The sequence below is a fragment of the Rhinopithecus bieti genome, unplaced genomic scaffold (assembly GCF_001698545.2).
Source record: "Rhinopithecus bieti isolate Rb0 unplaced genomic scaffold, ASM169854v2 scaffold_13704, whole genome shotgun sequence".
NCBI lineage: Eukaryota > Metazoa > Chordata > Mammalia > Primates > Cercopithecidae > Rhinopithecus > Rhinopithecus bieti.
The window spans coordinates 1,663,859-1,684,714 of NW_016808231.1; the positions used below are offsets into that span (position 1 = coordinate 1,663,859).

Sequence of the window (20,856 nt, forward strand, 5' to 3'; positions counted from 1 at the left end):
GCGGCCTCCTTCGCCCTGCCGCCGGGGAACCTTGCCGGTGGCTCTCGACCTGCTCCCGAGCCATCTGGTGACACTGACTTGGCAGCCACCACCTTAATTGGCGCATTCGACCCAAATAACAACCAGGGAACCTGTGGGCGGTCAAAGGCCAGGCTTTGCGGTCGGCCCGCCCAGGCCCCTCTCCTTGCCCTGTGAGGCCAGAAAGTTACTTCTCCGAGGCCGTTCCCCATGACAAGAAATATCTCCCGCCTGAGGTTCTGTGGGGTAGGAGAGGTTCGTGCATTTCTCACAGAAAACCTCGCACAGACCCGCGACGGCCTTTATTAACGGCTCTCAGAGGTTGCCTGCAGCCGGGGGTGTCTCCAGTCCCATGCTCGCGGGCAAGCAGGGCTGAACTGTGCCTCCGAAAGGGCCAACGGGAACTCCGCGGTCCCTGAACTTCCGGGGCTGGCGGGCTTCTTTCTCCAGGGCCACCGGGAGCCCCGGCGTGAGTGCGTGCCCGGGCCTCGCACGGGGTTTTTGAGGAAATCCAAGGCTGCCCGAGCCTAGGGAGCCAGCCACATTGGAGAACCCGAGACCGCCCGATTCCACCACCCCCGCGCTCCCCTCACAGCCGGCGCCAAAAACGCCAGTCCCACGGCGCAGGCTGGGACCCGCGCGCCCACGGCCCAATCAGCGCCGGCCTTGCACAAAGCGAGCCCCGCCCCACGGCTCGGCTGCCAGCCCCTCCCCCTCCCGTGGCCGCCTCGGCCCGCCCACTCCCCGCCCCGCGCCGTTCTCGGTTAGAGGCTCGCGATTGGCTCAGGGGGACTGCCGCGAGCTCTGGTTGGTCGGCGCGGAGTCACGAGGGCGCCGTCGTCGCCTTTCCACAGGCGATTACTGGGCAGGCTCAGTCTTTCGCCTCAGTCTCGAGCTCTCGCTGGCCTTCGGGTGTACGTGCTCCGGGATCTTCAGCACCCGCGGCCGCCATCGCCGTCGCTTGGCTTCCTCTGGATTCATCTGCGCCACTTCTCCGCTCCACACTCCGCCGCCATAAGCCGCCATCATGGTGAAGCTCGCGAAGGTAAATGGCTTGAGCGCGAGCGCAGACGTCGAGGCCTGCTCTCCGAGGGGCGAGCGCGGCGGCGCGGGGAGGAGGGCCTGCGCGCAGTCCCGGGCGCGTTCTAGGGCGCCATGCTGCGGGAAGTCTCGCGCGATTAGTGGGGAGGTCTCGCGGCTTCTGGCTACTTGGTGGCGAGGTGAAGAGCTTCTGCAGGTGCTGGGGGCGGCGAACGCGGCGGGAAAGACGGAGTCACTGAGCGCGGGGAGGGGGCGCTGGGCCCCGGGGTGGGGAGATGAGACCAAACTCCTGCGACGCGTACGAGCCGGGACCTGACTCCTGACGCACGTGCCCGGGAGCGCGGCCTGCCACGTGGGCCGCGCCGCGTGGGTCCTGGAATCTTCAGAGGCACCGGTACCTTGAGCCGGGAAATGGCGGTGTCGGCCCTAGTCGGAGTCCGGGTCTGGCAAGCCGACACGTGGTGGGCCCCGGAAGGGGGCTCTGCCGCGTGCCTTTTGCGCCGTGTTTCGGGCACGTGGTGGCCTACCAGGTACCCCCACGTGGCCGCGCCGCCCTTTAAGGGGCGGGGTTGTGTTGCTGGGAAGGCATAATGCTCATGAGAAAACCAAGGTAGTTACTTTTTACCGTAGGGCGGGTTTTCTGTTTGTGAAGCCCGGGAGGAAAAATGTGGGCGGTTGAGAGTAGTCTATCTTGCTTTGCCATCAGGACTAGTTTTGATGTTGTGCTGTTTGGCACTATGAGAAATGGATCTGAGGAAGGAGATGATGGCGTTTTACTATGAACAGTAATGGCAAAATATGAATGGCCTGAAATGTCGAGGTGGAGGTGTAATGACCTACTTGTGTCCATTTTAGGCAGGTAAAAATCAAGGTGACCCCAAGAAAATGGCTCCTCCTCCAAAGGAGGTAGAAGAAGATAGTGAAGATGAAGAAATGTCAGAAGATGAAGAAGATGATAGCAGTGGAGAAGAGGTAATTTTATCCAGCTTAATGCAGAATTATGTTAAAACTACAAAATGGAGAGTTAAGACATGAAATTGGATGTCTGTGGCTAAAATAAGATTTTATTCATCCAGGTATGTTCTATTGTAGTGGTTGTTTCACAAGCTCTTCATTGACATGTCAAGATGTCATTTGGCTAAGTATTTGAATGTGAGTTTGAGACGAGGTCTGGGGATCTCCTTTCCATGTGCCTCTGCAGGGCAAGGAGTGTGATTTGTTGTGTTAAATCATTACATTTTTCCAGTTTCAACATGTTAGCCTCACCCCGACATGTAGAGCTGGGCATTGTATTCAGATCTGAGGATAACCTTCCCAGATTACTTTCCTAGTCTCCAATTAAGATTAATTGGTCTCCATTCTATTATATATAAACTTTGTAATGCTACTCACTGCGTTATAGTTATCTCTGGTGTAGACTGAGGGCTGCCGCCTCTTTGTGTTAACGTTGACCCTCTTTACTCTTTAGCAGTCCTGGCCTTTATTTGCTCACTGTAAAGACATCTGAGCACTGAATTGTGCTCAGGTTTCTCGTTGAGAATTGAATAAAAGTTTTATTCTTCCACACATTGCCTGATAAAACTATGGGATTTTCATGTAGCTAAACGATGGCTTTTATCAAACTAATATGCTCACTCTTTGATGTGTGATAGTTTTGTAAGGGATAATTATGTTTGGCCTATTTGATCTTCATTTTATCTCAGGTCCTAAGAATTGAGCTTCACCGGGCTCGGTACTGCCACCCACTGTAGGAGCCCCAAATGATTTAATAAGTTAATGCTTGGAGCCTCCTATGTGTAAGGTTCTGAATAATTTACACATAGCAATTCATTATCGTTATACATGTAATATGATACTATTACCATTTTTAGATGAGAAAGTTGGGGTTTGAGAAAGTATGAGGTGCAAGAATTCAGAGGTCTGGTTCAGAGGTATTTTAAGTGTTCAAAAGGGTTCCTTATGGCTGGGTATTCACCTGATAGTAAGGGCTCTGACCTAAGACAACAGAAGCCTGGAGTTTAACATGCTAACGTGTCTAGTGCATGTGGTCTTGAACCAGAAGCCTTGCCATAATCTAACACTCATTGGGACCATGGTTATCTTTTTGGGTGTGGGGCTGGACTTACTGGTTTGGTTTTCATTTATTCTCAAGGTTGTCATACCTCAGAAGAAAGGCAAGAAGGCTGCTGCAACTTCAGCAAAGAAGGTGGTAGTTTCCCCAACAAAAAAGGTTGCAGTTGCCACACCAGCCAAGAAAGCAGCTGTCACTCCAGGCAAAAAGGCAGCAGCAACACCTGCCAAGAAGACAGTTACACCAACCAAAGCAGTTGCCACACCTGGCAAGAAGGGAGCCACACCAGGCAAAGCATTGGTAGCAACTCCTGGTAAGAAGGGTGCTGCCATCCCAGCCAAGGGGGCAAAGAATGAATGCCTAAGAAGGATACTAGTGATGAAGAGTGAGGTAGATTGAGCATGTGGAGGAGATGATGGAGGATGAACGAGGACGAAGATGGGGATTTAGAGTATTGAAATTGAACCAGCAGTGATGAAAGCAGCAGCTGCTGCCCCTGCCTCAGAGGATGAGGATGATGAAGATGATGATGAGGATGAGGATGAGGATGATGACGACGAGGAAGATGGTAAGGAGTTGTCTGTCTTGGTAGTTACTGGGCTTCTGATTGCAAGATATCTTGAGATTCTGGGATCAACATATTCCACAACAACCTGGAGATGAGAGTAGAGTCCTTGTGGGGGTTCTCTGGGCTGTTGTGTGTTAGACTTAATTACCCATGAATGATTTTTGTCCCTCCTGAGAAAATTTCAACAGCACATTCTGTGAGTGTTTTTCATAATGTAGGATTTTGTTTCTTAGTGATCTTTTTTGTTTTGTTTTTGTTTTGTTTTAATTTTTTTGACGTGGGAGTTTTTGCTGTTTCCCAGGCTGGAGTGCAGTGGTGCGCTATCTCGGCTCACTGCAACCTCCATCTCCAGGGTTCGAGCAGTTCTGCCTCAGCCTTCCAAGTAACTGTGATTACAGGTGACCACCACTGTGCCCTACTAATTTTTGTATTTTTGGTAGAAACGAGGTTTCATCATGTTGGCCAGGCTGGTCTCGAACTCTTGACCTCAGGTGATCTACCCACCTTGGCCTCCCAAAGTGCTAGGATTACAGGCGTGAGCCACTGTGCCTGGCCCCAAGTAATCTATTCTTGCCATGACTATTAACTAAATATGGTGACAGGATTGCATTAGATTTTAAAACTGATGGTTGGTTTTGGGAGATTGCTGCAATTTTTAGGTGGCTTATCTTTCAGACTCTGAAGAAGAAGCTATGGAGACTACACCAGCCAAAGGAAAGAAAGCTGCAAAAGTTGTTCCTGTGAAAGCCAAGAACGTGGCTGAGGATGAAGATGAAGAAGAGGATGATGAGGACGAGGATGACGACGACGATGAAGATGATGAGGATGAAGATGATGAGGATGAAGATGAGGAGGAAGAAGAGGAGGAGGAAGGTAATTAAATTAGATTCTGACATACATTGACATGAGTTGTTTAAAGGAGGCACTTAAGTGTTTGTGGGTATTGATGGGTGATACATTGTTTGACATCTTGTCCAGAGCCTGTCAAAGAAGCACCTGGAAAACGAAAGAAGGAAATGGCCAAACAGAAAGCAGCTCCTGAAGCCAAGAAACAGAAAGTGGAAGGTAACTTGCAGAATTAGGGGATGTAGGGGAGATAAACAGCACAAATGATGAATGACAAAGGGACTTAATACTGAAATATGATGTTACATTGCAGTGTGCTGATGTGCTGTGTATAGAAATTTTGCTTTGGAAACTAACTTTTTATCACATTTCACAAGTAGACTGAGTTCAGCTTTTTTTGTATAGGCACAGAACCGACCACGGCTTTCAATCTCTTTGTTGGAAACCTAAACTTTAACAAATCTGCTCCTGAATTAAAAACTGGTATCAGCGATGTTTTTGCTAAAAATGATCTTGCTGTTGTGGATGTCAGAATTGGTATGACTAGGTAAGTGCTTCATGTACATTATATACACATGGGTCTGTTAATGCTTTTCCTTCCCGTTAGCACAGTTACTGTAGCCTGCCACTCTTAAACATGAATAGTGTAAACATCTTCAAGGATTAGCATTAGTGAACTAAATTAGAATTATATAGAGTCCCTGGATTGCAGTTTCCACAGTCAGTCGTAACTTGGTATAGCACAGAATAATCTTAGTAAGTTTTTTTGTCTTTTTTGTTTCGTTTTGTTTTTTATTGAGACGGACTCTGGCCTTCGCTCAGACTGGAGTACAGTGGTGCAATCTTGGCTCACTGCAACCTCTACCTCCCGGGTTCAAGTGATTCTCCTTCCTAAGCCTCCCGAGTAGCTGGGATTACAGGTGCACATCACCACGCCTGGGGAATCTTTGTATTTTTAGTTGAGACAGGGTTTCACCACGTTGGCCAGGCTGGTTTCGAACTCCTGACCTCAAGTGATCCACCCACCTCGGCCTCTCAAAGTGCTGGCATTACAGGCGTGAGCCACTGTGCCCAGCCTAAATTGGGGTCTTGAGGCACCAGTGTTGGTGTTAGGCAGGAGAATCGCTTGAACCTGGGTGACGGAGGTTGCAGTGAGCCAAGTTCGCACCACTGTACTCCAGCCTGGGCAACAGATCGAGACTCTGTCTCAATTTAAAATAATAATTATTTGATGTTTATTTCTTGGAAGTACCTGAAACTATTAGACCTGACTAGTCATAGTGAATGCTTTTATCCAGACAGGATTCCCCTGTATTAGTGCTTACAGGTGTTTTGTCAGCTGCTACTGTGAATTGTTATAAGCAATTTAGCTAATGATGATGACCTCAAACGTGAATGTGCGTGTCATATCTCCGTACTGAGACCTTGTTCTGTAGCTACAATTTGCAGAGCCTTGACTTTGTTTTGCTAATATTAGGGGTGCTTTTTAAAATGTGATCTTTGTTTGCACCATCACATTTGTCTAGAATACACATTGTGGACTTCAGTTTGTGTTTTCATCTGTTGTAATTTTGCCCTTCTCTCCACCTTGAAGGAAATTTGGTTATGTGGATTTTGAATCTGCTGAAGACCTGGAGAAAGCTTTGGAACTCACTGGTTTGAAAGTCTTTGGCAATGAAATTAAACTAGAGAAACCAAAAGGAAAAGACAGTAAGAAGGGTATGTAAGGCTTTAGGAGATTACGCAATAAACTCAGGAGCTAGACTCCTAGGGAAAATGCTTTGTAACCCATTTCCCTTGGTTTCCTCTTTTAAAAATTTTTTTTCCCTTTAGTTTCCTCTTACTGTGGGAATTAAATGAGCTGGTGTTTACAAGAGTACTTGGCACTGCTTGCTAGTGTTACAGTGTAAATTCTTGAGTTAGGCAAGCAAGAACGCTTTTATACAGAACATGAATTATTAGATGCATCTAAATTAATGTAAAGGTGTCTTCACTGAAACTAGATTAGGTCCCTAATTACTGTTTGCATCCTTTATTTCTCTATATACAGTTGTAATGTTTTAAATTGGTACGTTCACTTTTTTTTGTTCTAAAAATAATGTGCATCTACTTCAGGTTGAACTCTAGTGTACCCAACGGATAGTTTGACATCAGCTGTGACAACATGGAGGGACCACTTGTGTTGACACTGCTATATCTCCAAGGCACAGAGCCTTGTACATTATAAGATGTCAAATTATTTGTTGAATAGAGCTATGTATTTTTTTTCCCTCTTTTTGTTGTTGCCCCCCACCTTTGGTTTTTCAGGCCACGGATCTCATTTTGTTTTTTTAATCTAGAGCGAGATGCGAGAACGCTTTTGGCTAAAATCTCCCTTACAAAGTTACTCAGGATGAATTGAAAGAAGTGTTTGAAGATGCTGCGGAGATCAGATTAGTCAGCAAGGATGGGAAAAGTAAAGGGTATGTTCTGTCTATTGAAATGTAAGGGTTTTCTTAACATGAATACACATTCCTGCTTTATAAAAGAAATGTTGGTTTGATTTTCTTAGGTGTGTAATTTTGGGCAGTTCAACCTGTAAATCTGTGCCTCAATTACCCATCTGTACCATGGGGATAACTACTCATAGGGTGATTTTAAAAGACAAGCTAATACATATAAAGGAGCAAGAAATGTGCCTAGCTTACAACAAATACTTTGTGAGTAGTAGCAGTTCTTTCAGTGAGGTGAGGTTACTATGAAAAAATTTTGAGTATTTGTAAAACTGTAGTGGGAAGAGGGAAGCTCAAGTTTTGATTGAAAAGTAGCATAGGCCGGGCGCGGTGGCTCAAGCCTGTAATCCCAGCACTTTGGGAGGCTGAGACGGGCGGATCATGAGGTCAGGAGATGGAGACCATCCTGGCTAACACGGTGAAACCCCGTCTCTACTAAAAAATACAAAAAACTAGCCAGGCGTGGTGGCGGGCGCCTGTAGTCCCAGCTACTCAGGAGGCTGAGGCAGGAGAATGGCGTGAACCTGGGAGGCGGAGCTTGCAGTGAGCTGAGATCCGGCCACTGCACTCCAGCCTGGGCGACAGAGCAAGACTCCGTCTCAAAAAAAAAAAAAAAAAAAAAAAAAAAAAGTAGCATAAAACAGGGCATTTATTGTATTCAGGTCTGAAGCAAGTTCTGTGTTGCTGAGGTAAAAGCATTTGTGTTAATGTGGTTTTAAAAACCATGAGTTCTTCTCCCTCCATTGCAGGATTGCTTATATTGAATTTAAGACAGAAGCTGATGCAGAGAAAACCTTTGAGGAAAAGCAGGGAACAGAGATCGATGGGCGATCTATTTCCCTGTACTATACTGGAGAGAAAGGTCAAAATCAAGACTATAGAGGTGGAAAGAATAGCACTTGGAGTGGTAAGAAATTAGGCTTGTTACTGGGTTCTAGAATTGATGGAGGGAACTCCTTTGTGTCTTTGTACTTCATAAGTTTATACTTTTTAATCAAAGTTACTTAAATGTAGGTGAAGATCAAGGACATTATACCCCAAATTATACTCTTATTTGGAATAGTAATTTCTGATCTTGAATGAGAGCTCTAAAATCATTCTGCATTGGAATACAGTAGGCAAATCAGGCTTCCTTTGTAGATATGTTTTGTACTTTAAATGACTTCGACTGTGTGTTTTGAATTCAGATTATTGTTCTAGGAAAACAGACCAGTAGTCAGCCTATACATAAAGAACCACCACCAGAACATTGCAACATGTACTAAGTACTTAATATGTTGAGTAACAAATGGATTTCACTTACATCATCAGTATTTGTGTGTTAACTCTTCCAAGCACTGAAATTCTTAGGAATAAGATATTACTGCTCTGACCGAAGCTGGGAACGACTGTTTCAGAGTCTTAGGAATGTGGCATCTCTATTTGCAGGTGAATCAAAAACTCTGGTTTTAAGCAACCTTTCCTACAGTGCAACAGAAGAAACTCTTCAGGAAGTATTTGAGAAAGCAACTTTTATCAAAGTACCCCAGAACCAAAATGGCAAATCTAAAGGGTAAGATAATTAATATCTTTATATCATCAGTTACAGGCTATATATGTCTTACAGGTCTAAAGGAACGTAAGGTCATGTGATCCTGTCAGAAAAGCCAATTTTAGCTACGTAAATGAGTGTAAAATAAAGAGCATCATTTAGGTACCAACTTGAGAGAAGGCTTGGCAGCATCATGTGACAGTGAAGGAGCACGTGCTTGGTAACTTACTCTGAGCATTAACTGTTCATCCTCAGGTATGCATTTATAGAGTTTGCTTCATTCGAAGATGCTAAAGAAGCTTTAAATTCCTGTAATAAAAGGGAAATTGAGGGCAGAGCAATCAGGCTGGAGTTGCAAGGACCCAGGGGATCACCTAATGCCAGAAGCCGTAAGTTCACCTGTATGGGATGCTGTGGTTGGGGGTAGCACACTCAGTGCTTTCGGTGTTTATTTTTTGCACAAATTCTGTGTTTCCTGTTGCTACTGAGTGAACAATAACTGGATATGATGACTGATTACCTGAGAAATAGTTGATGAAATCTCAAGAAGATTCCTCTAGATAGTCAAGTTCTGATCCAGCTGTGTCAACTCAGAGCAGCAAGTTTGCCCATGATTTCCTGCCCCATCCAGTGGGCAGCACCTGCTTGGGTGGTTCTTCCACTTTCCATAGAAGATGTGGGGCAGAATATCAACTATGCAGTGGCAATTTAAAAAATGTAAACTCAGAATAGCCTTACTTTAATTAAGGACTAGTTTGGCTTAGTTGCTTTTCACTGCTTTTCCACTAAGACAAGCATTCTTGGCCAAGTAGTCATACCAGGCATTGTGCAAATTCAGTGTTACTACGAACTATGACTTCACAAAGTCACAATTTTTTTTCTTCCCCAGAGCCATCCAAAACTCTGTTTGTCAAAGGCCTGTCTGAGGATACCACTGAAGAGACATTAAAGGAGTCATTTGACGGCTCTGTTCGGGCAAGGATAGTCACTGACCGGGAAACTGGGTCCTCCAAAGGGTAAGGGAAGAAAGCATGAGTGCTGCTTCCACTTGAAGGGGTTTTTGTTCTGTGGAGACCTTGAGTCTAAGGTGTCTTCTCATTGAGCTCCTTTCTGTCTATCAGTGGCAGTTTATGGATTCGCACGAGAAGAAGAGAGAATTCACAGCACTAGCATTATTTTACCTTCTGTCTTTACAGAGGTATATTTAGCTGTTTTGTGAGACATTCTGGGGTTCAAGCTGTCACACCAGTTAGTTTTCCATAGAGAGCTACTCTATCACTGGTATCTTTTCCCAACTAAACAAGGCTACTTTCTGTGGGATGGCTCCCCAGCGTGTGCAGTTAACTTGGGACGTGTGCCGTAGGTGCTTTTTATAATTGGCAATTTCATTTGGTGTTCTAGGTTTGGTTTTGTAGACTTCAACAGTGAGGAGGATGCCAAAGCTGCCAAGGAGGCCATGGAAGATGGTGAAATTGATGGAAATAAAGTTACCTTGGACTGGGCCAAACCTAAGGGTGAAGGTGGCTTTGGGGGTCGTGGTGGAGGCAGAGGCGGCTTTGGAGGACGAGGTGGTGGCAGAGGAGGCCGAGGAGGATTTGGTGGCAGAGGAGGCCGAGGAGGATTTGGTGGTAAGGCACACAGGGATAATGACTTCAGTGTCTACTGGACACCACGTAGCATATGCTCTTCAGACTGTGCCCTGTCACTGTTCCTAATCACTGGGGAGGAGGAACTTTGTACCTATTCTTTTAACAGTGTCTTGCCTTCCCCCTGTAGGGCGAGGCGGCTTCCGAGGAGGCAGAGGAGGAGGAGGTGACCACAAGCCACAAGGAAAGAAGACGAAGTTTGAATAGCTTCTGTCCCTCTGCTTTTCCTTTTCCATTTGAAAGAAAGGACTCTGGGGTTTTTACTGTCACCTGATCAATGACAGAGCCTTCTGAGGACATTCCAAGACAGTATACAGTCCTGTGGTCTCCTTGGAAATCCGTCTAGTTAACATTTCAAGGGCAATACCTTGTTGGTTTTGACTGGATATTCATATAAACTTTTTAAAGAGTTGAGTGATAGAGCTAACCCTTATCTGTAAGTTTTGAATTTATATTGTTTCATCCCATGTACAAAACCATTTTTTCCTACAAATAGTTTGGGTTTTGTTGTTGTTTCTTTTGTTATTATTTTTTTTTTTTTGCGTTCGTGGGGTTGTAAAAGAAAAGAAAGCAGAATGTTTTATGGTTTTTGCTTCAGCAGCTTTAGGACAAATTAAAAGTCAACTCTGGTGCCAGACGTGTTACTTCCTAAAGAGTGTTTCCACTGGAATGTCACTGGAGAGCATGGCAAAGCCAGCTCTGCCACTCACTTCACCCATCCCAATGGAAATGGCGTAGTGCGTGTGTTTCCAGTATCCCAGCCCCCAACTTGGTTGAAATGCTGGTGAGGGGACCCGCTCCTGCAGCCCTGATGCTGATGAAGGCTGCTGCAGCTTCTCCCAGTTTTAGCAGGTCTGAGGATTATGTCCTGAAGAAGACTCTGGAAAGAGGTGCAGAAACATATTAGTCAGGTCTCCTAGGACAAGGAAGGGCATCTGGGAAAAGCAGTGGCTCACACCTGTGATCGCAACACTTGGGGACGCCGAGGTGGGCAGATCACCTGAGGTCAGGAGTTGAAGACCAGCGTGGCCAATGTGGTAAAACCCCACCTCTACTAAAAATAAAAAAATGAACGGCGTAGTGGTGTATTCCTGTAGTCCCAGCTACACAGGAAGCTGAAGCAGGAGAGTCATGTGAACCCGGGAAGCAGAGGTTGCAGTGAGCTGAGCACACACCACTATACTCCAGGCTGGGTAACAGAGCGAGTCTCCAAAACAGTTCTGGAATAGAACTCATGCTAGATGGATAGACCAGTGGACACTCAGGGACCATGCGGCTGGGGAGGAAACTGCACATCCAGTAAACCCCTAAAAAGCCATTTGTTCTGTACTATGCATATTGTTTATTCTTTCTGGTCTTAAGTACTTGTCTCTCAACCTCCACTTTTAGTAAGGCCACATGAGAGGTGGGACTGTCAACAAGGTGATGAATTTAGATGAAACCCAGTGCCCAAAATCAACATAGGTAGCCAAGTGCAAAACCCTGTTTTAGTCAGAGTAGCGAAATCAAACTATAATACTTGGATAAGCTTAGAAGGCAACGTGAAGAACCTTAGCTGGTTTGGGTTTACCCTGGTTGAGTTGGGCTGCTGAGATCTTAACATCCTTGTGCTTATCACCTGCTTGTCAGCCCTGTTCCATGTCCAGGGGATCGGAGTGGTGACAATCCAGTTACAAGACTCATGCTCTAGAGAGGAAGGTGGCCAGGGAGGGTTTTAGCTATGATAAAGCAGTGGGAGGGTCTCCCATGAGGCAAGCCTAAGGACAAAAAAAGGAAGCCCTTGCAGTCTGTATTCTAGATAAGGAATTGAAGGCTTTTAGATAAGCCCATCAGGGGTGTTGTGGATTAACTCTCTTAAATTGCAACAAGGGAAATAGTATGAACATAAGTAAGAATCTATCTACAGTGGTTTTCAAGAAAGATCTGTGAGGCCGGGCACCACACCGTGGGTCTTACCTGTAACCCCAACACCTTGGGAACCCTGGGTATGGAGATGGCTTGAGCCCAGAAGTTTCAGACCAGCCTAGAGAACAGTGAGAGCCCCATCCCTACAAGAGATGGTCATGATGGCATAAGCCTGCAGTTCTCGGGAAGCTGAGGTGGGAGGATTGCTTGATTCCGACACTGCACTCTTCCAGTCTGGGTGACAGAAACAGTTTGAAAATCCTTGGCCGGGTGCGGTGGCTCAAGCCTGTAATCCCAGCACTTTGGGAGGCCGAGATGGGTGGATCACGAGGTCAGGAGATCGAGACCATCTTGGCTAACACGGTGAAACCCCGTCTCTACTAAAAAATACAAAAAACTAGCCGGGCGAGGTGGTGGGCGCCTGTAGTCCCAGCTACTCGGGAGGCTGAGGCAGTAGAATGGCGTAAACCCGGGAGGCGGAGCTTGCAGTGAGCTGAGATCCGGCCACTGCACTCCAGCCTGGGCGACAGAGCCAGACTCCGTCTCACAAAAAAAAAAAAAAAGGAAAATCCTTGTGAAGTTGATGTCTAGGTCTTCTGGAATCTATGAAATGATACCTCCAGGGTTCTCCTCGGTTCCCTGCAGCCTTCACCCAGTTGAGAATGTGCTGCAGCTGGTTTCTTTGTGCAATCTTTGGGAGGCTCATGGGTTAAAGTAAGTGATAGTCTATATGCTGTGTGGCCATTGGCCATCTATTGGGATTGCTGGTGGCTCCGGTGTAGCACAGCCACTGCTTTTTCAATACTTAGAGAGCCTATGGGAGTGGGATTGTGGTAGGTTCCCTTGCTGTGTGCAAGGGAGGGCTTGAATTGCAGGAAGAGCTCATGGCTCCCAAGGTGGGGCTTGCATTGCTATCAAGTTGCTGTTAATGGGACAGTTGCTGTTCGTGTGCTCAGCAGCTGGGCTTTTTCCTCAGCCCCTCTACTAACCTGCTGTGAGGCAAGACAAGGGCAGGACACTAAGGTTCCTATCTCCTGATTCTTTTCTTTCCTATTCCTTAAGGAAAGTAGAGATGGTCCAGTCCTGTGATTTGTCAGTGCTTGTTCTAATCATATGTGCTGATTTCCTATAGAATGAAGATGAGGGCTGGGTGTGGTGGCTCAGGCCTGTAATCCCAGCACTTTGGGAGACTGAGGTGGGTGGATCAGCTGAGGTCAGGAGTTTGAGACCAGCCTGGCCAACATGGTGAAACCCCGTCTCTACTAAAAATACAAAAATTAGCTGGGCATGGCAAGGGGGGCACCTGTAATTCCAGCTACTTGGGAGACTGAGGCAGGAGAATTGCTTGAACCCGGAGAGCGGAGGCTGCAGTGAGCCTCCTCCCTCGACAAGAGTGAAACACTATCTCAAAAAAAAAAAAAGAGGATGGAAGGTGGATTACCCTGCAGGGCCAGAAGGAGACACTGGGGCTTGTGATTAGGGACTGAAGTCAAATTCACAGTCTTCCCTGGTGCCTGTCTCTAGTTTCTGATTCGGTGGTGTTTGGAGCCATTTTAGAAAAGTGATAGTTTTCTTCTGCAAATGGTTGTCACCACATTTGTCATGCTTCCAGCAGGTGGCAGCATAAGTCCACAAGGATCTGGAAACTCCTGCCGGAGGGAGGCCTGGTGATAACCTGGCTGCAGGCCTGTGCATCTCTAACTCCAAACTCACCGTCAGATTCGGGACCAGTGGACAGGCCCAGGGAGTCCCCCACCTCGAGTGATGCTGCACAACCCCTGCAAAAGGGGTTTCCGATTGGATCCTACAGCTATTTTGGAGGCATGTCCTGTGCCCTTTCTCTGAGAGTTACCCTGTTATCTTTGTGTCTCACTGTCTCCCCTCAGCCTAAAAAAAACCCAAAGCTTTTCTCACTCCAAAAGACTGTGCCCTGACCCTGCCACCTTACAGAGTTGTCTCGCCTTCATTGCCAAACTTTCAGGATGAGCATACTCTAGCCTCCTCGAAGTGTGGCTTCTGTCCCCCTTCCTCCATCGTGTTCATTAAGGTGCCAAAGCCAGGGGTCAGTCTTCCCTCAGGTCACCTTCCCTGCAGCATCTGACAGACTCTGCCTCCTTCCTGCCGAAACTCCTCCTCCACCATTAAGAATTTAGGCAGTAGGGCCGGGCGCGGTGGCTCACACCTGTAATCCCAGCCCTTTGGGAGGCCAAGGCGGGTGGATGACCTGAAGTCAGGAGTTCGAGACCAGCCTGACCAACATGGCAAAACCTTGTCTCTACTAAAAATACAAAAATTAGCTGGGTGTGGTGGCAGGTGCCTATAATTCCAGCTACTCAGGAGGCTGAGGCAGGAGAATCACTTGAACTTGGGAGGTGGAGGTTGCAGTGAGCCGAGATTGTGTCACTGCACTCCAGCCTGGGCAACAGACCAAGACTCTGTCTCAAAAAAAAAAAAAAAAAAAGGAATGTCGGTAGTGGCCTAGCACTGTGGGAGGCTGAGGTGGAAGACAGCATGAGCTCAGGATTTAGAGACCAGTCTGAGCAACATAGTGGGACACATATCTCTAGCAAAAAAAAGTAGGCCGGGCGCGGTGGCTCAAGCCTGTAATCCCAGCACTTTGGGAGGCCGAGACGGGCGGATCACGAGGTCAGGAGTTCAAGACCATCCTGGCTAACACGGTGAAACCCCGTCTCTACTAAAAAATACAAAAGCCAGCCGGGCGAGGTGGCTGGCGCCTGTAGTCCCAGCTACTCGGGAGGCTGAGGCAGGAGAATGGCGTAAACCCGGGAGGCGGAGCTTGCAATGAGCTGAGATCCGGCCACTGCACTCCAGTCCAGGTGAAAGAGCGAGACTCCGTCTCAAAAAAAAAAAAAAAAAAAAAGTGAAAAAGAACTTAGACACACTAAGGGTGGAAGTGGTTAGGAAGGAAAAGAACAAATCCTCAAGGATTGCAGCCATTCAAAAGCCCAGTTTCATCCAATTCACAGATGGGAGCCAATGGCTGTCTCCACTGATCAGGTCACCAACCCACTAATGGGGGGAGTAAAAGGCCAAGAGGGTTACCCTATTTCTGATCCCTGTACATGGAAACATGAAAAGAAATGCATGCTCCCTCTGACAGGGGGGACTTGGTTTTGTTCACTGTGCTGTTCCGAGCCTAGAAGAGAGGCTAACACATAGTAGGTGTTCAGCAAGTTTCCCAGGGGAAACAGCTTCCCCCCAACTTAACGTAGGGTCAGGTAGCAATAGGAAAGGATCGTTAGGCCAGGAGTTCTGAACATATTTTTATTATTTAAAAAAATTTTTTTTTTTACATATAAGGTCTCACTCTGGCCCAGGTTGGAGTGCAGTGGCACAATCATGGCTCACTGCAGCCTTGACCTCCCGAGCACAAGCAATCCACCTACCGCAGTCTCTCGAGTAGCTTAGTGGTGGGGATTACATGTGTGCACCACCACACCTGGCTAATTAAAAAAAAAAAATAGTTTTTACAGGGACAGTGCCTCACTGCATTGCCTAGGCTGGTCTCGAACTCCTGGGCTCAAGCAGTCCTCCCATCTTGGCCTCCCCAAGTGTTAGGATTACAGGTGTGAGCCACTGCACCTGGCCAACATATTTTTAAAGTTATTTTTACTTTATTTTAGATGATTTTTTAAAATGAGATGAGGTCTCACTTTGTTGCCCAGGCTAGAGTATAAAGGTGTTATGATAGCACACTACAGCCTCGAACTCCTGGGAGACCAAATATATTGAAATTAGTTATTAAAATATTTGAGCACAACTTACGTGATAGAATTATAGATATGTTCATTAATGGATTAGGTAAGATATATTTACATTGAAAACACAGGTAGTTTGGTTCTGGTAGTGATAAAGTGGCTTGTAACAGACGAATCCTTCTGTTGATGACAATTATAAACTCTGGTCAGGCCAGGCAGGTGGCTCACACCTGTAATCCTAGCACTTTGGGAGGCCAAGATCTGTGGATTGCTTGAGCCCCTGAGTTTGATACCAGTCTGGGTAACATGGTGAAACTCTGTCTCTACAAAAAATACAAAAATTAGCCAGGCGGGCTGGGTGCAGTGGCTCACGCCTGTAATCCCAGCACTTCGGGAGGCCGAGGCAGGTGGATCACCTGAGGTCAGGAGTTTAAGAAGAACCTGGTCAACATGGTGAAACCTCGTCTCTACTAAAAATACAAAAATTAACCAGGCGTGGTGGCGTATGCTTGTAGGCCCAGTTACTTGGGAGGCTGAGGCAGGAGAATCGCTTGACCCCGGGAGGCAGAGGTTACAGTGAGCCTAGATTGCACCACTGCACTCCAGCCTGGGCAACAGAGCAAGACCTTGTCTCAAAAAAAATTAGCCAGGCATGGTGTCGCGTACTTGTAGTCCCAGCTACTAGGGAGACTAAGATGGGAGGATCACCTGAGCCACTGGGGAGGTTGAGGCTGCAGTGAGCTGTGATTGCACCACTATACTCCAGCCTGGGCAACAGAGGGAGGTCTGTCTCAAAAAAACAAACAAACAAAAAACTCTGGGTAAAATATGTATTTTTTATTTTAGTTATTTTTTAATTTTATTTTGAAGATGGAGTCTCGCTTTGTCACCCAGGCTGAAGTGCAGTGGCACAATCTCAGCTCACTGCAACCTCTACCGCCCAGGTTCAAGTGATTCTCCTGCCTCAGCCTCCTGAGTAGCTGGGACTACAGGCATGTGCCACCATGCCCGGTTAATTTTTTGTACTTTTAGTAGAGACGGGGTCTCATCATGTCGGTGAGGCTGTCTCAAACTCCTGACCTCAGGTGATTCACCTGCCTCAGCCTCCCAAAGTGCTGGGATTAAAGGCGTGAGCTATCGCACCAGGCCCTGGGCAAAATATTTAAAGATCAATGTCTGAAGTTGATTTGTCTTCCAATAACACCAGATAGAAAACTGGAGCAACCCAGGGAATATGGTATCAATCCTGGAAAGAAGGGAAGCACACTGGATAAGACCCATGTTTAACCAGCTTTTCCCCTGAGGGCATCACCCAACTTTCTTGACTCTAAGGGAATACAGCAGAAAGTGAATGTCTTACTGTGCTGAGGAATCAGGTTAGAGTATGAGTCTGGAAATTTTGGGAAATAATGAAAATGAGGGAGACACAGAGGAGGAAACCATAAAATCTGCATACAAATTGCCTTCCAATTCCTTTTTTCTTTTAATTTTTTTTTCTTTAATAGAGACAGGGTCTTGCTATGTTGCCCAGGCTGGTCTCAAATGCCTGGGCTCAAGTGATCTCCTGCCTCAGCCTCCCAAAGTGCTGGGATTATAGGTGTGAGCCACCACAACTGGCCAGAGCAACTTTTCTTTGTAGACAGAGTCTCGTTCTGTCACCCAGGCTGGAGTGCAATGGCTTAATCTAGGCTCATTGCAACCTTTGTCTTCCGGACTCAAGCCATTTTCCCGCCTCAGCCTCCCCAGTAGCTGGGACTACAGGCGCCCGCCATCACATCCAGCTAATTTTTTGTATTTTTAGTACAGACGAGTTTTCACCATGTTAGCCAGGATGGTCTCAATCTCCTAACCTCATGATCCGCCTGCCTCTGCCTCCCAAAGTGCTAGGATTACAGGCATAAGCCACCACGCCGGGCCCAGAGCAACATTTCATATTGAAAAAAAAGGTAAATTTACTAGAAAGACATAGTAATCTTCTTCTTCTTTTTTTTTGAGACGGAGTCTCGCTCAGTCTCCCAGGCTGGAGTGCAGTGGCGTGATCTCGGCTCACTGCAAGCTCCGCCTTCCGGGTTCACGCCCTTCTCCTGCCTCAGCCTCCCAAGTAGCTGGGACTACAGGCGCCCGCCGCCACACCCAGCTAACTTTTTTTTTTTTTTTTTTTTTTTTTTGAGACGGAGTCTCACTCTGTAGCCCAGGCTGGAGTGCAGTGGCCGGATCTCAGCTCTTTGCAAGCTCTGCCTCCCGGGTTTACACCATTCTCCTGCCTCAGCTTCCCGAGAAGTTGGGACTATAGGCACCCGCCACCTTGCCTGGCTAGTTTTTTTTTTTTTGTATTTTTTAGTAGTGACGCGGGTTCCACACATGTTAGGCCAGGATGGTCTCGATCTCCTGATCGCTCGGTGATCCGCCCCGGGTCGGCCTCCCAACAGTGCGGGATTAGCAGCTTGAGCGCACCGCGGCCTGCACTTTTTGCATTTTAGTAGAGACAGGGTTTCACCGTTAGCCAGGATGGTCTCAACCCATCTCCTGACCGTCATGATCGCACCCCGCCTCGACCTCCCCCAAAGTGCTGGGATTAGCAGGCGTGGCCACTGCGCCCCGGGGCAAGACATAGTAACTCTTAAATGTAATTGCAACACAATAACAGGAGTTTTATCAGCCTGTGAAGCAAAAAATTGATAGCGAGTAAATGGAGAGAAATGGACAAAATTTTCATCACAAATTGGAGATTTTAACCCCACCCGTCTCATTTAGTAAGAGAAAAGTAAACAGACAATAATACGTATAAGAAGAACTGAAAACGGTTCCATTTAGGCTAACTACCTGAAAAACACATGTTCTTTCAAGTGCACAGTAAAACATGTGACGGCAAAACATATCCGAGCTCCAAAACAAATCTCAAGAAATTTCAAAGGATTGGAAAATATACAATCTGACATGACAGAACATAAATTAGAAATGAATAACAATAAGATACCTAGAAGATCTTCAAACATTTGTATGAGTTAAGTACTTTCTGAAAAACACTCTGAATGGATCAAAGTAGATCACAAGAGAATTAGATACTATTTTCAAAAATGATGACAATAAAACAAAACATTTTGGATGCGGCAGCTAAAGTAGTGTTTAGTAGATGGAAATTTATACTCTAAAAACTTTAGAAAAAAAAGAGTTTTAAAGTTAACTGTCTGTTTCCAGCTTAAGCATGTAAAAAAAAAGAAGAAATATGTAGGAAAAGGAAATAATAAAATTACCCCCAAATTAATGATGTACGGTAAAAAACAACGAAGACCCACAACTCTCGTTCTTTCACTGAAAGGATAAATAAGATAAATTGATAGTCCTTTAGCAAGACTGATCCAACGAAAAAAAGACAAAACCACAAATACGGCGCCATTGGCTGGGAATGAAAGAAGGGGTGTATCATCAGCATTACGGATTGTACAGATTTTTTAATTTTTTTTATTTATTTTATTTATTTATTATTTTTTTTGAGACGCGAGTCTCGCTCTGTTGCCCAGGCCTGGAGTGCAGTGGCCGAGTCTCAGCTCACTGGCAAGTCCGCCTCCCGGGTTACGGGCCATTCTCCCTGCCTCCAGCCTCGCCCGAGTAGGGCTGGGACTGACAGCGCCGCCCACCGTCGACCGGCTAAGTTTTTTTGTATTTTTAGTAGCAGACGGGTTTCACGCGTGTTAGCCAGGAGGTGCTCGATCCCTGACGCTTGTGATCCCCCGTCTTGCCTCGCCAAAGTGCTGGTTACAGGCTTGAGCCACCGCGCCCGGCCTTATTTTTATTTTTTTAAGAGACAGTCTTGCTCTGTTGTCCAGTGCCAGGCTGGAGTGCAGTAGCACGACTGTAGCTCACTGCAGCCTGGAACTCTGGGGCTCAAACCACAGGTGCATGCCACTATGCCTGGCTAATTTAAAAAAAAAATTCTTTTTTTCTTTTTTTGTAGAAATGGAATCTTGTTACGTTGCCCAGTCTGGTCTTAAACTTCTAGCCTCAAGTAATCCTCCCTCCTTATCCTCTCAAAGTACTGGGATTACAGGTGTGAGCCACCATGCCCCATCCAGATATTCAATATAATGAAGGAGTATTGTGAATAGCTTTACTTCACAAAATTTAACAACTTAGATAAAATGAGCAAATTCTTTGAAAACATAACTTTCCAAAATGGACACAAGAATGTTGGGAGCAAGCCCCCCAAAATCTGGCCAAAAACTGGCCCCAAAACTGGCCATTAACAAAATCTCTGCAGCACTATGACATGTCCACAATGGCCCTAACGCCCAAGCTGGAAGCTTGTGGGTTTATGGAAATGAGGGCAAGGAACACCTGGCCCGCCCAGGGTGGAAAACAGCTTAAAGGCATTCTTAAGCCACAAACAATAGCATGAGGGATTTATGCCTTAAAGGCGTGTTCCTGCTGCAGTTAACTAGCCCAACCTATTCATTTAATTCAACCCATCCCTTCGTTTCCCATAGGGATACTTTTAGTTAATTTAATATCTATAGAAACAACGCTAATGACTGGTTTGCTGTTAATAAATATGTGGGTAAATCTCTGTTCAGGGCTCTCAGCTCTGAAGGCTGTCAGCCAGACCCCTGATTTCCCACTTCACACTAAAAGAGATCAAATGAAATAATGAAATCCACAGGCAGACAGCCTGGGCGGCGCCTTGAGCCTAGCTAAAAGTTGACCCTAAAGGCAGACAGCCCGGGCGGCGCCTTGAGCCTAGTTAACAAGTTGACCCCGGACCCTACCGATAATGTTATCTATAGATTTCAGATGTTGTATAGACAAGCATTGTGAAAGTCCCTGTCTTGTTCTTTTTCTGTTCTAAATTACTAGTGCTTGCCATATATCTCTCAAACTTCCTGAGCCCAGTATAAACATATCCCTCCATATATCTCTCAACTTACTGGGCTCATCCCACTACATGTCTCCCCACCATATATCTCTCAATTCAAAGACTACCATATATCTCAACTTTAGAAAGACACCACCTGGAAAGTCCCC

At 46.4% G+C, this 20,856-nt stretch overlaps 1 pseudogene across 1 annotated transcript; it reads left to right on the forward strand.

Annotated features, from left to right (window-relative positions):
• Positions 1–799: 799 nt before the first annotated feature.
• Positions 800–10,850, forward strand: LOC108538325 (nucleolin-like; annotated as a pseudogene). The gene is made up of 14 exons (XR_001888048.1): positions 800–1,063; positions 1,915–2,031; positions 3,212–3,698; positions 4,374–4,571; positions 4,677–4,763; positions 4,950–5,091; positions 6,139–6,263; positions 6,884–7,006; positions 7,786–7,943; positions 8,465–8,588; positions 8,823–8,956; positions 9,457–9,583; positions 9,969–10,195; positions 10,344–10,850. The product of XR_001888048.1 is annotated as a nucleolin-like (transcript).
• The last annotated feature ends 10,006 nt before the right edge of the window (positions 10,851–20,856 follow it).